The sequence below is a fragment of the Triticum urartu genome, chromosome 1, assembly GCF_003073215.2.
Source record: "Triticum urartu cultivar G1812 chromosome 1, Tu2.1, whole genome shotgun sequence".
NCBI lineage: Eukaryota > Viridiplantae > Streptophyta > Magnoliopsida > Poales > Poaceae > Triticum > Triticum urartu.
Genome location: NC_053022.1, coordinates 496,747,819 through 496,756,635, shown reverse-complemented (window position 1 = coordinate 496,756,635; position 8,817 = coordinate 496,747,819).

Here is an 8,817-nt window from a genome sequence, read left to right as displayed (position 1 = left end):
CCGAATGCCATGGCATCCATGGGCTTCTTCGCCCATCTCTGCGAGGGCTTCGCTGGAGTGTTCCCTAGCACGACGCTCTTCCACCACTACTTCTACCCCCACTTCCAGTCAGGGGGTGCCATCTCCGATTGCGTCACCGGGATCCCGAGGTCTCAGGAGAAAGGCATGTATCCAGAGGGCGCCCAGAAGGAGAGGTGGAGGAGTGGCGGAGCCGGTGGTGCTGGATCGAGGAGGAGGATCCACAGGAGTTCTGCCGGGTTTGCTGGAGCCCGCGGGTCCGCCGCAAGGACTGGAGCGACCTCGATGCCAATGACAAGAAGCTCTAGGTCGCCACCACCAGGATCCATCGCCTCACCGTGGCCGGGCTCACCCTTGAAATGATCGGGCTGATTTCGTCCGCCGTCGGATTGCCCCACTGCACAACAAGGGGAGGCCAGCTTGGGACTACAGGCATGTGACTGACGTCATGAGGCTCCGCCCCGGCTTGAACCACAACTTCACGGTGATGGGGCATGCTCACTTTTGCCAGAGGCTCTTCCAGCTCAAGGTGAGTGACGACGGCAGGGCTGAAAGGACCGGCAGAGGCAAGAAGGCCGGTAAGACTGCCAAGGCATCTCTGTATGGGTTGCCGGCGGGAGTGGTCCTGTTGAGCAAGAACTCTCGCCAGAACACCATCATCGCCATGATGCCGGACTTCAACGCGCACGGCCTTGATCCGCTCTGGGTCGAACCAAAAGCGGAGGAGGTGTAGGCGTTCTTCGACAACTTGTTGGAGAAATATGTCCACGACGAGTCGCTGCTCATCCGCGACACCACCAAGGAGGAGCTAGACTACATCGCCGTCAGGGCAGCGGAGGCGGCGCTCGCCAAGGAGGCTGGCAGCGCCGGGACCGTGGAGGATCAAGAGCTCGCCGGGTGGGTGAAGTATGCCGGGAGGCCAGCAAAGCCAGCGTCGGGGCCGCCCTCGTCGAAGACTTGGTCGATGAGTCGGCCGAGGAGGAGGCCGAGACGGATGACCCCCCAGCCACGAGGAGGAAACGCGTCCTGCGGTGGGATAGCTCCGGCGAGCCGGTATGGCCCGGCAGGACCGCGCAGAGGCAAGAGGCTCAGGAGCAGCCCGTGTGCCAGACGAGGGCGATGAAGGCTACGGCAGCGATGAAGACGGCGAAGGCCACCATAGTGAAGAAGACGGTGGCTGCCTCTTCTTCGTCCAAGCGGTGCAGGACCCCATCACCTTCTCCTCCTTCGGACAGCACCCTGGAGGCCGAGTGCGACGTTGGGTCCTTCAGCCTGAAGAGGAAGAGGAGGCCAGTGGAAGAGGAGGCAGAGGATGAATAAGCACTTCGCCCTCCATCATCTTCTGACCCCATGCCTGTGCTATCCTCCTTTACCTTGACGTTATCTTCACAGGGACACGGAGACACTGGCCCAGAGGGTGGCGAAGAGGGCCAGAGCCTCGACGAGCGACAAGCCCCCGACTGGCGCTCCGCACACGCCGATGGTGGTGGAGATCAGCCCGGACAGCAGCCCCCGACGCGACTCCCGCTTTAGCCCCCACCGTGAGTTCATCACTCACTCTTCGTTGATGGGCATCGGGACACGAATCCTTGGTGCTGACATTGCTGGGTTTGCAGGAGGAGAGCGGCGGCAGGAGGAGCCACTGAGGGCCACCCCCAACACACCGCCCCCATCGACCACAGCGCCCAGAGGGGCGTCCCCGGCAAGGGCACCAAGCACCGAGCCCATGTGCACGGAGGAGGAGGAGGAGGCGAACTTGGGTGCCGGTGACTCTGTCCTGGCGACGAACGTTGGTGGGGAGGCAAACACCTCTTCCCAGCTCGGCATGGGTAAGTGACCTGCCCCTCCTCCCTGTTTTTTTTCTTCTTTGAACCTTGATTTTGGCCTAGTCTAATTCTCCTTCTTAGTATCTAGACCCTCCCTCGGCGGACCAGGAGGATATTGATACCGTCATTAGGGAGGTCGCCAAGGACGCCGAGGTCGAGGCCGACAAGATTGCTGCCGAGGAGGCCGCCAAGACCGCCGCTGAGGAGGCCGCCAAGGGGCCTCCCGAGGGAGCCGGCAAGGGGTCTGCCGGGGAGCCCGGCAAGGGGCCTGCCGGGGAGCCCAGCGAGGCCGCTGCCGAGGAGCTCGGCGAGGCCGCTGCAAAGGAGGAGCTGGCCGACGACCATCCTGCCTCCCCTACAGCCCCCGCCTCAGGAAGTACTTGAATGTGGGCGACGATCTATTCGTCCACCTCCCGGGGACGGCAGGCACCAGAACGCCAGCCGAATGGGAGGTGTTTTATGATGAAGTGCCCGCCTCCGCCGGGCTCCAGGTTGTTGATGAACCGAGTGCGGGCGGCGGCGGTTTCTAGGAGGAGTAGCTCCTCCGAGTCATGAGCACCAACTTCCAGAAGCTCCAGGCGCTCCACCGGGCCCGCCAAGACAAGGCATAATCCAGGATGGCGGTGGTGGACAAGGCGGAGGCGGCTTTTGAGGAGCGCGTCGCTGAGACGCGGGTCTAGTTCGGCGAGGCTAGGGTTGAACTGAGGGCCGCACAGGGTGAGCTGGAGGAGCGCAAGCAGGAGCTCATCCTAAAGCAGGCCGATATCAAGAAGGCCCAGGAGGTGGCGAAGAATCAGGCCGCCGCAGATGAAGCTGCCCGGCAACAGCAGCAGGCCCTGCTGAACTCCCAGGAGGAGGACCTTGACGCTCGTGAGGAGGCGCTCGCCGCCACTCTCCGCGGCAAGGACGAGGAGGTCGAGAAGCTCGTTGCGCAGCGGACCCAGGAGCTGGAGCAGAGGCACAAGGAGGCACTCGATGACGGCAAGGTGAAGGAGCTCGAGAAGAGAGTCTCGCCACCGACGAAGGAGAGGGACGCGGCCAACCGCACTTTGGCGGATGCACAGGTCGCCATCTCCGACGAGGCCAGCTCACTGAGGCCAACAACTCCATCAACGATATGAAGTTGAAGCTAGATGGCTTGGAGGGGAAGATTTCGGAGGCCGGGGCTCGTGAAGAGACCCTGAACAAGGTCCTGGAGGACGAGAAGCAGTTGCGGGGGAATGAAGCCGCCGAGCACAAGGAGTACGCGGAGGGCGTAAACCTTTGGATCAGCCGCCTCGTCAACGTCGCCGGCAGGATCACCACGAAGCTGGCTGCCATGGGGATACCGAATGTCGGGTACTCGCAGGAGCCGAACGTGAGCCCCAACGCCAGGTTGACCCTGTACTTTGAGGGCATCCTCGAAACCTTGGAGCGGCTCCGCTCTAATCGAGCAGCCTATCTGGCCAACGAGTCCCGGAGCCTCTGTCGGGGTGCCCTGACCAAGGTACTCACCAAGGTGGCGTTCTGGAACCCCGGCATCGACTTTGCCGATGTGCTGGAGAGCTTGCCGGAAGGGACGGACATCGCGGCGCTCAGGGTGCGTATCGAGCCCATCATCAGTTGCGTCGACGGAGTCTAGAGAGTGGAGGGCGAGCTTCGGGACTAGCCACCCCGTTTCTCATTGCCGCTGCGAGTTCATGACCAAGACAGTTTTTATCTTAAGTTAGAACCGCAGTAATTATTGATGTAATATAACTCTGCAGTACTTTAAGATGAAACATGCTATCTTCCTGTATCGATCTTTCTTTGTACATATACACCCTACGCCCAGTAGGATAGGTTCGCCGGCGCGTAAATCCATGTGAGAGAGTCCTGGATTAGGGGGTCTCCGGACAGCCGTACTATATCCTTTGGCCGGACTATTGGAATATGAAGATACGAGATTGAAGACTTCGTCCCGTGTCTGGATGGGACTCTACTTGGCGTGGAAGGCAAGCTAGGCAATACGGATATGTATATCTCCTCCTTTGTAACCGACCTTGTGTAACCCTAGCCCCCTCCGGTGTCTATATAAACCGAAGGGTTTTAGTCCGTAGGACAACATACAATCATACCATAGGCTAGCTTCTAGGGTTTAGCCTCTCCGATCTCGTGGTAGATCAACTCTTGTACTACTCATATTATCAAGAATAAATCAAGCAGGATGTAGGATTTTACCTCCATCAAGAGGGCCCGAACCTGGGTAAAACATTGTGTCCCCTGCCTCCTGTTACCATCCACCTTAGACGCATAGTTCGGGACCTCCTACCCGAGATCCGCCGGTTTTGACACCGACACCATGCCATGGCGCTTTTAGGATGGACCCTTAGCAGCCTGCCGGGGCGCGCTTGCTACCGGACAGACCACCTTGCCACTCTCAGCGTGGCCGCTTGAACTGTTGAGCAGACTCAAAACATAACAAGGACGTTGCTAATAGTGGGCAGGTCACCTCGCCATTCCAAGCATGGCCGCTCAAACTGTTGAGCGGACTCGAAACAGAACAAGGGCGTTGCCAATAGCGGAAGGGTCCCATTGCGTGCAGGATTTCCGTACAAAGTGCAAGATCTTTCCAGGAAAATAACCTTATATTAAGAAGAAATGCTCAAGGTTGCACGTGATTTAGCTTTTTACGACCACGCGTACGGTTGTTGCGGCCGCGGACGGCACCAGAGCGCGGCTGATTGACGTCACTTTCTCCTCTCAAGCCATCACGATGAAGGACTCCAAAAACGGATTTTCATAGCTTGCGCCCCCTACCTGGCGCGCCAAATATGTTGGGGGAAACGACACCTATGGGATCACGGGGAATCCCTTCTATGGTTGGTGGGCACGGGGCTGTGGAAAGAGCGGGTTGAGAAGATCAACACGGGGGAAATTATCCACGTTCGGGCCGCAAGTGGTGCGTAATACCCTACTCCTACTGGTTTGTGTTTGTGTGGTGTTCTTGAACTAGCTACAAAGCGTGCAGGGTCCAAAAAGTCTGAATCCTTCTCTAGTATGCCTCGGGCCTCCTTTTATAGCCAAAGGGGCCGCCACAGTGGCACACAGGAGGTGAAAAGTTCGTAGTGTACATAAGTCTCTCGCCCTGGCACCGTAGGACAAACACATCTAATGCGCTGCCGACGTGCCCTCTCACTTTATTGGGGACGACAAGGAAGCTTGTCTCGTCCGTCGCCGCCTCGTCTCGCTCTGACGCACGTGCAGGCTGACTAGGAATGCAGCCCCACGCTGGCTGGTTGGCTGCTGAGTTGGTGCGATGGCAGAGTCTTCACAAAGATCTGCATGCCACCACGGAGGTGCTTGCTGAGTTGGTCTGGAAGCTGCACGTCACCGCGCAGGTGCATGCCTTGTTGGCGGGTTGACTGCTGTGTTGGAATGGCGGTGGAGCCTTGGCAAGTGGGGGCCGAGCTGTGGCCCCACAGATGTCCCTGGCAAGGGTCTTGCCAGGGCCCCGGCAAGGGCCTTGCCGGGGTCTCGTAGGCGTCCCGAGCAAGGGTCTTGCCGGGGGTCTCATGAGCGTCCCCAGCAAGGATCTTGCCGCGGAATTTCCGTCTTTTAGTCCTCAACTAGTCTTGTATGTTCTTGATCCTTACAAAGATCTACATGCCACCATGCAGGTACCTCCCGAGCCTTGGTTCCGGTGTTGGAACTATTAGGCTCAAGGGTGGCGGCTCCGCTGGTGTTGTGCAAGTCGCCCTGATAAGGGTTTTGCCAGGGCCACGTAAGCTTCCCCGGCAAGACTCTTGCCGGGGAGAGGCCACCTTGTCCCTTTCCTCCTCGCGCCACTGGCTTGGCGCTGCTCTGGTAGTCTTGTGTCTTCGCTTCCTCCGGTCCGCCAAGCCTGGCCGCGGGCGTGTGGCTGCGACTGCCCGCGCACAAGTAAAGGGGTACAAAAAGGACCCCCTACTTTTGTACACCGACAACGACTTGTATGATATGAGTCTGTGCTTGTTTTATTTTGTGTTTTTAGTCTTGATCCCTTGCTGGATACACATATTTGGGAGAGGCAAAATTATGCCATGACTTGTTAGAATTGCTCTCTATGCTTCACTTAAAAAATTTATGAGCTATGGATTTGCTCTAGTTCTTCACTTATTTTCTTGAGCATGGTGTGCTTTAGTATTTTTGAAAAATGCTCCCTTGCTTCACTTAGATTTATTTGAGAGTTAGTAAAATTTTCAAGAAATTCTCTCTTGCTTCACTTAAATTAATTTGAGAGAAAGAAATAGTATGCTCATGATCTTCACTTATTTTTGTTTGAGCTTATCAAAAGCAACACATGAAAATTAGTCCCAAAGTGATAGATATCCAAGAAGGATATATTAAAAAAATTCATGAAGATCATTGGACAAAATAAACTTGATTCTTAGTAATAGTTTTGAGATATGATGATGTGATATGTGAGTCATCTTGATGAGTAATTATGCTTTTGTAAGAATATTGGTGTTAAGGTTTGTGATTCCCTATGCAAGCACGAAAGTCAATAGTCATGCAATGAAATTATATCCTACTTGTGATGCATTATTCGGTGTTAATTATGCTTAATGCTCGCTTATGAGATTATTCTTTTCTTGGTTGGTCACTTCTCAATCTTTTGCTAGCCTTCATTTTGCACTAAGTATGATCACTACTTGTGCATCCAAAATCCTTTAAACCAGTTTTGCCACATGATTCCACTATACCTACCTATATGCGGTATTCTTTTGCCATTCTAAGCAAATTTCTATGTGCTATCTCTAATATTCAAAATATATTTCCCTTTTGTGTGCTTGTACTGCTCGCGAGGCGGTGAGGGGTGGCTAATATTTTCCATGCTAGATGTGTTATTCTCACGATGAGTGTTTATTCACTTGTCATTGCACGAGAGTAAGGCATAAGTATTAGGGATGACCAGCCCCGAAATGAAAAATGAATTTACTTTATGTTGTCAAATTATAAATTCCTTGGAAAGTGTTGGTATGGAAGGCACCCGTGGATATGAGTAGCCATGGAAAGTGAAAGTATGGTGGAAAAGGGAATAAACTTTAATTTCTGTTTGGGAACCGCCTATGATATATCTAGCATGGAAAGGGTTGGGAACTCTAAGTCATTTTCGCTGGTGGGAAAAATATGCCTCTCAAAATTCTTTTATCTCTCAATTCTCGCTTTGAGCTCTGGCACCTCTACAAATCCCTACTTCCCTCCGCGAAGGGACTTTCTTTTATTTTATGCAATTTTTATTTTTGAATTTGGGTCTCCATCTTCTCTTATAAAAGCACCAACTAGGAGGCACTATGATCGTACTTGAGCATTGGGTGTAGTTCATATGCGAGTGTGTTTCATGAATGGATCAATGATTGAGCATCATGGGCTAGGGATAGCTTATTTTAGCATTGATATTTTGAAAGACATGATTGCTTGTTGATATGCTTGAGTATTTAAGTTATCATGTCAAAACTAGACTATTGCTTTGAACAATATAAAAGTCCAAATGTCCATGCTATAAAGAAAAGAATATGATATGACATGACATGTTAGGCAACATTCCACATCAAAAATTCTATTTTTAACATTTACCTACTTGAGCATGAGCAGGAATTAAGCTTGGGGATGCCGATACATCTCCAATGTATCTATAATTTTTTTATTGTTCGATGCTATTATATTATCAATCTTGGATGTCCTATAATCATTTTATAGTCATTTTATATCATTTTTTGGTACTAACCTATTGACATAGTGCCAAGTGCCAGTTGCAGTTTTTTGCATGTTCTTTACATCGCAGATAATCAATACCAAATAGAGTCCAAACGCAGCGAAACTTTTTGTGGAATTTTTATGGACTAGAAGACATCCAATGGGCCGGAGAAGCACCTGGGGGTGCCACAAGGGGGGGCACATTCCATCCGGGCACGCCTGGGCCCCCAGGCGCGCCCAGGTGGGTTGTGCCCACCTCGGTGGCCTCATGCACCACCTCTTTGCACTATAAATACCCCCAATATTCCAGAAACCCTAGGGGAGTCGACGATAATCAATTCCAGCCGCCGCAGAGTCCAGAACCACTAGATCCAATCTACACACCGACACAGAGGGGTTCACCACTTCCATTGGTGCCTCTCCGATGATGTGTGAGTAGTTCTTTGTAGACCTCCGAGGCCGTAGTTAGTAGCTAGATGGCTTCCTCTCTCTCTCATTTGATTATCAATACAATGGTCTCTTGGAGATCCACATGATGTAACTCTTTTTGTGGTGTGTTTGTTGGGATCCAATGAACTTTGAGTTTATGGTCAGATCTATCTCTTTTTATCCATGAAAGTTATCTGAGTTTCTTTCATTTCTTATATGCATGATTGCTTATAGCCTTGTATTTCTCCTATGATATTTGGGTTTTGTTTGGCTAGCTTGATCTATTTATCTTGCAATGGGAAGAGGTGCTTTGTAGTGGGTTCGATCTTATGGTGCTTGATCTCAGTGATAGAAGGGGAACCGACACGTATGTATCGTTGCTACTAAGGATAAAACGATGGGGTCTATTTCTACATAAATAGATCTTGTCTACATCATGTCATCATTCTTATTGCATTACTCCGTATCTCCATGAACTTAATACACTAGATGCATGTTGGATAGCGGTCGATGTGTTTAGTAATAGTAGTAGATGCAGGCAGGAGTCGGTCTACTAATCTTGGACATGATGCCTATATAATGATCATTGCCTGGTTGTCGTCATGATCATTTGAAGTTCTATCAATTTCCCAACAGTAATTCTTTTACCCACCATTTGCTATTTTTCTCGAGAGAAGCCATTAGAGAAACCTACGGCCCCCGAGTCTCTTTCTCATATTATTTGCCTTAGCGATCTATTTTTATTTTAAGATCTATTAAACCAAAAATACCTTGATGCAATTTATTGTTATTTATTTTAATTGGCGTTAGATCTATGAATCTACTACAATTTATTCATGTCCGTTTG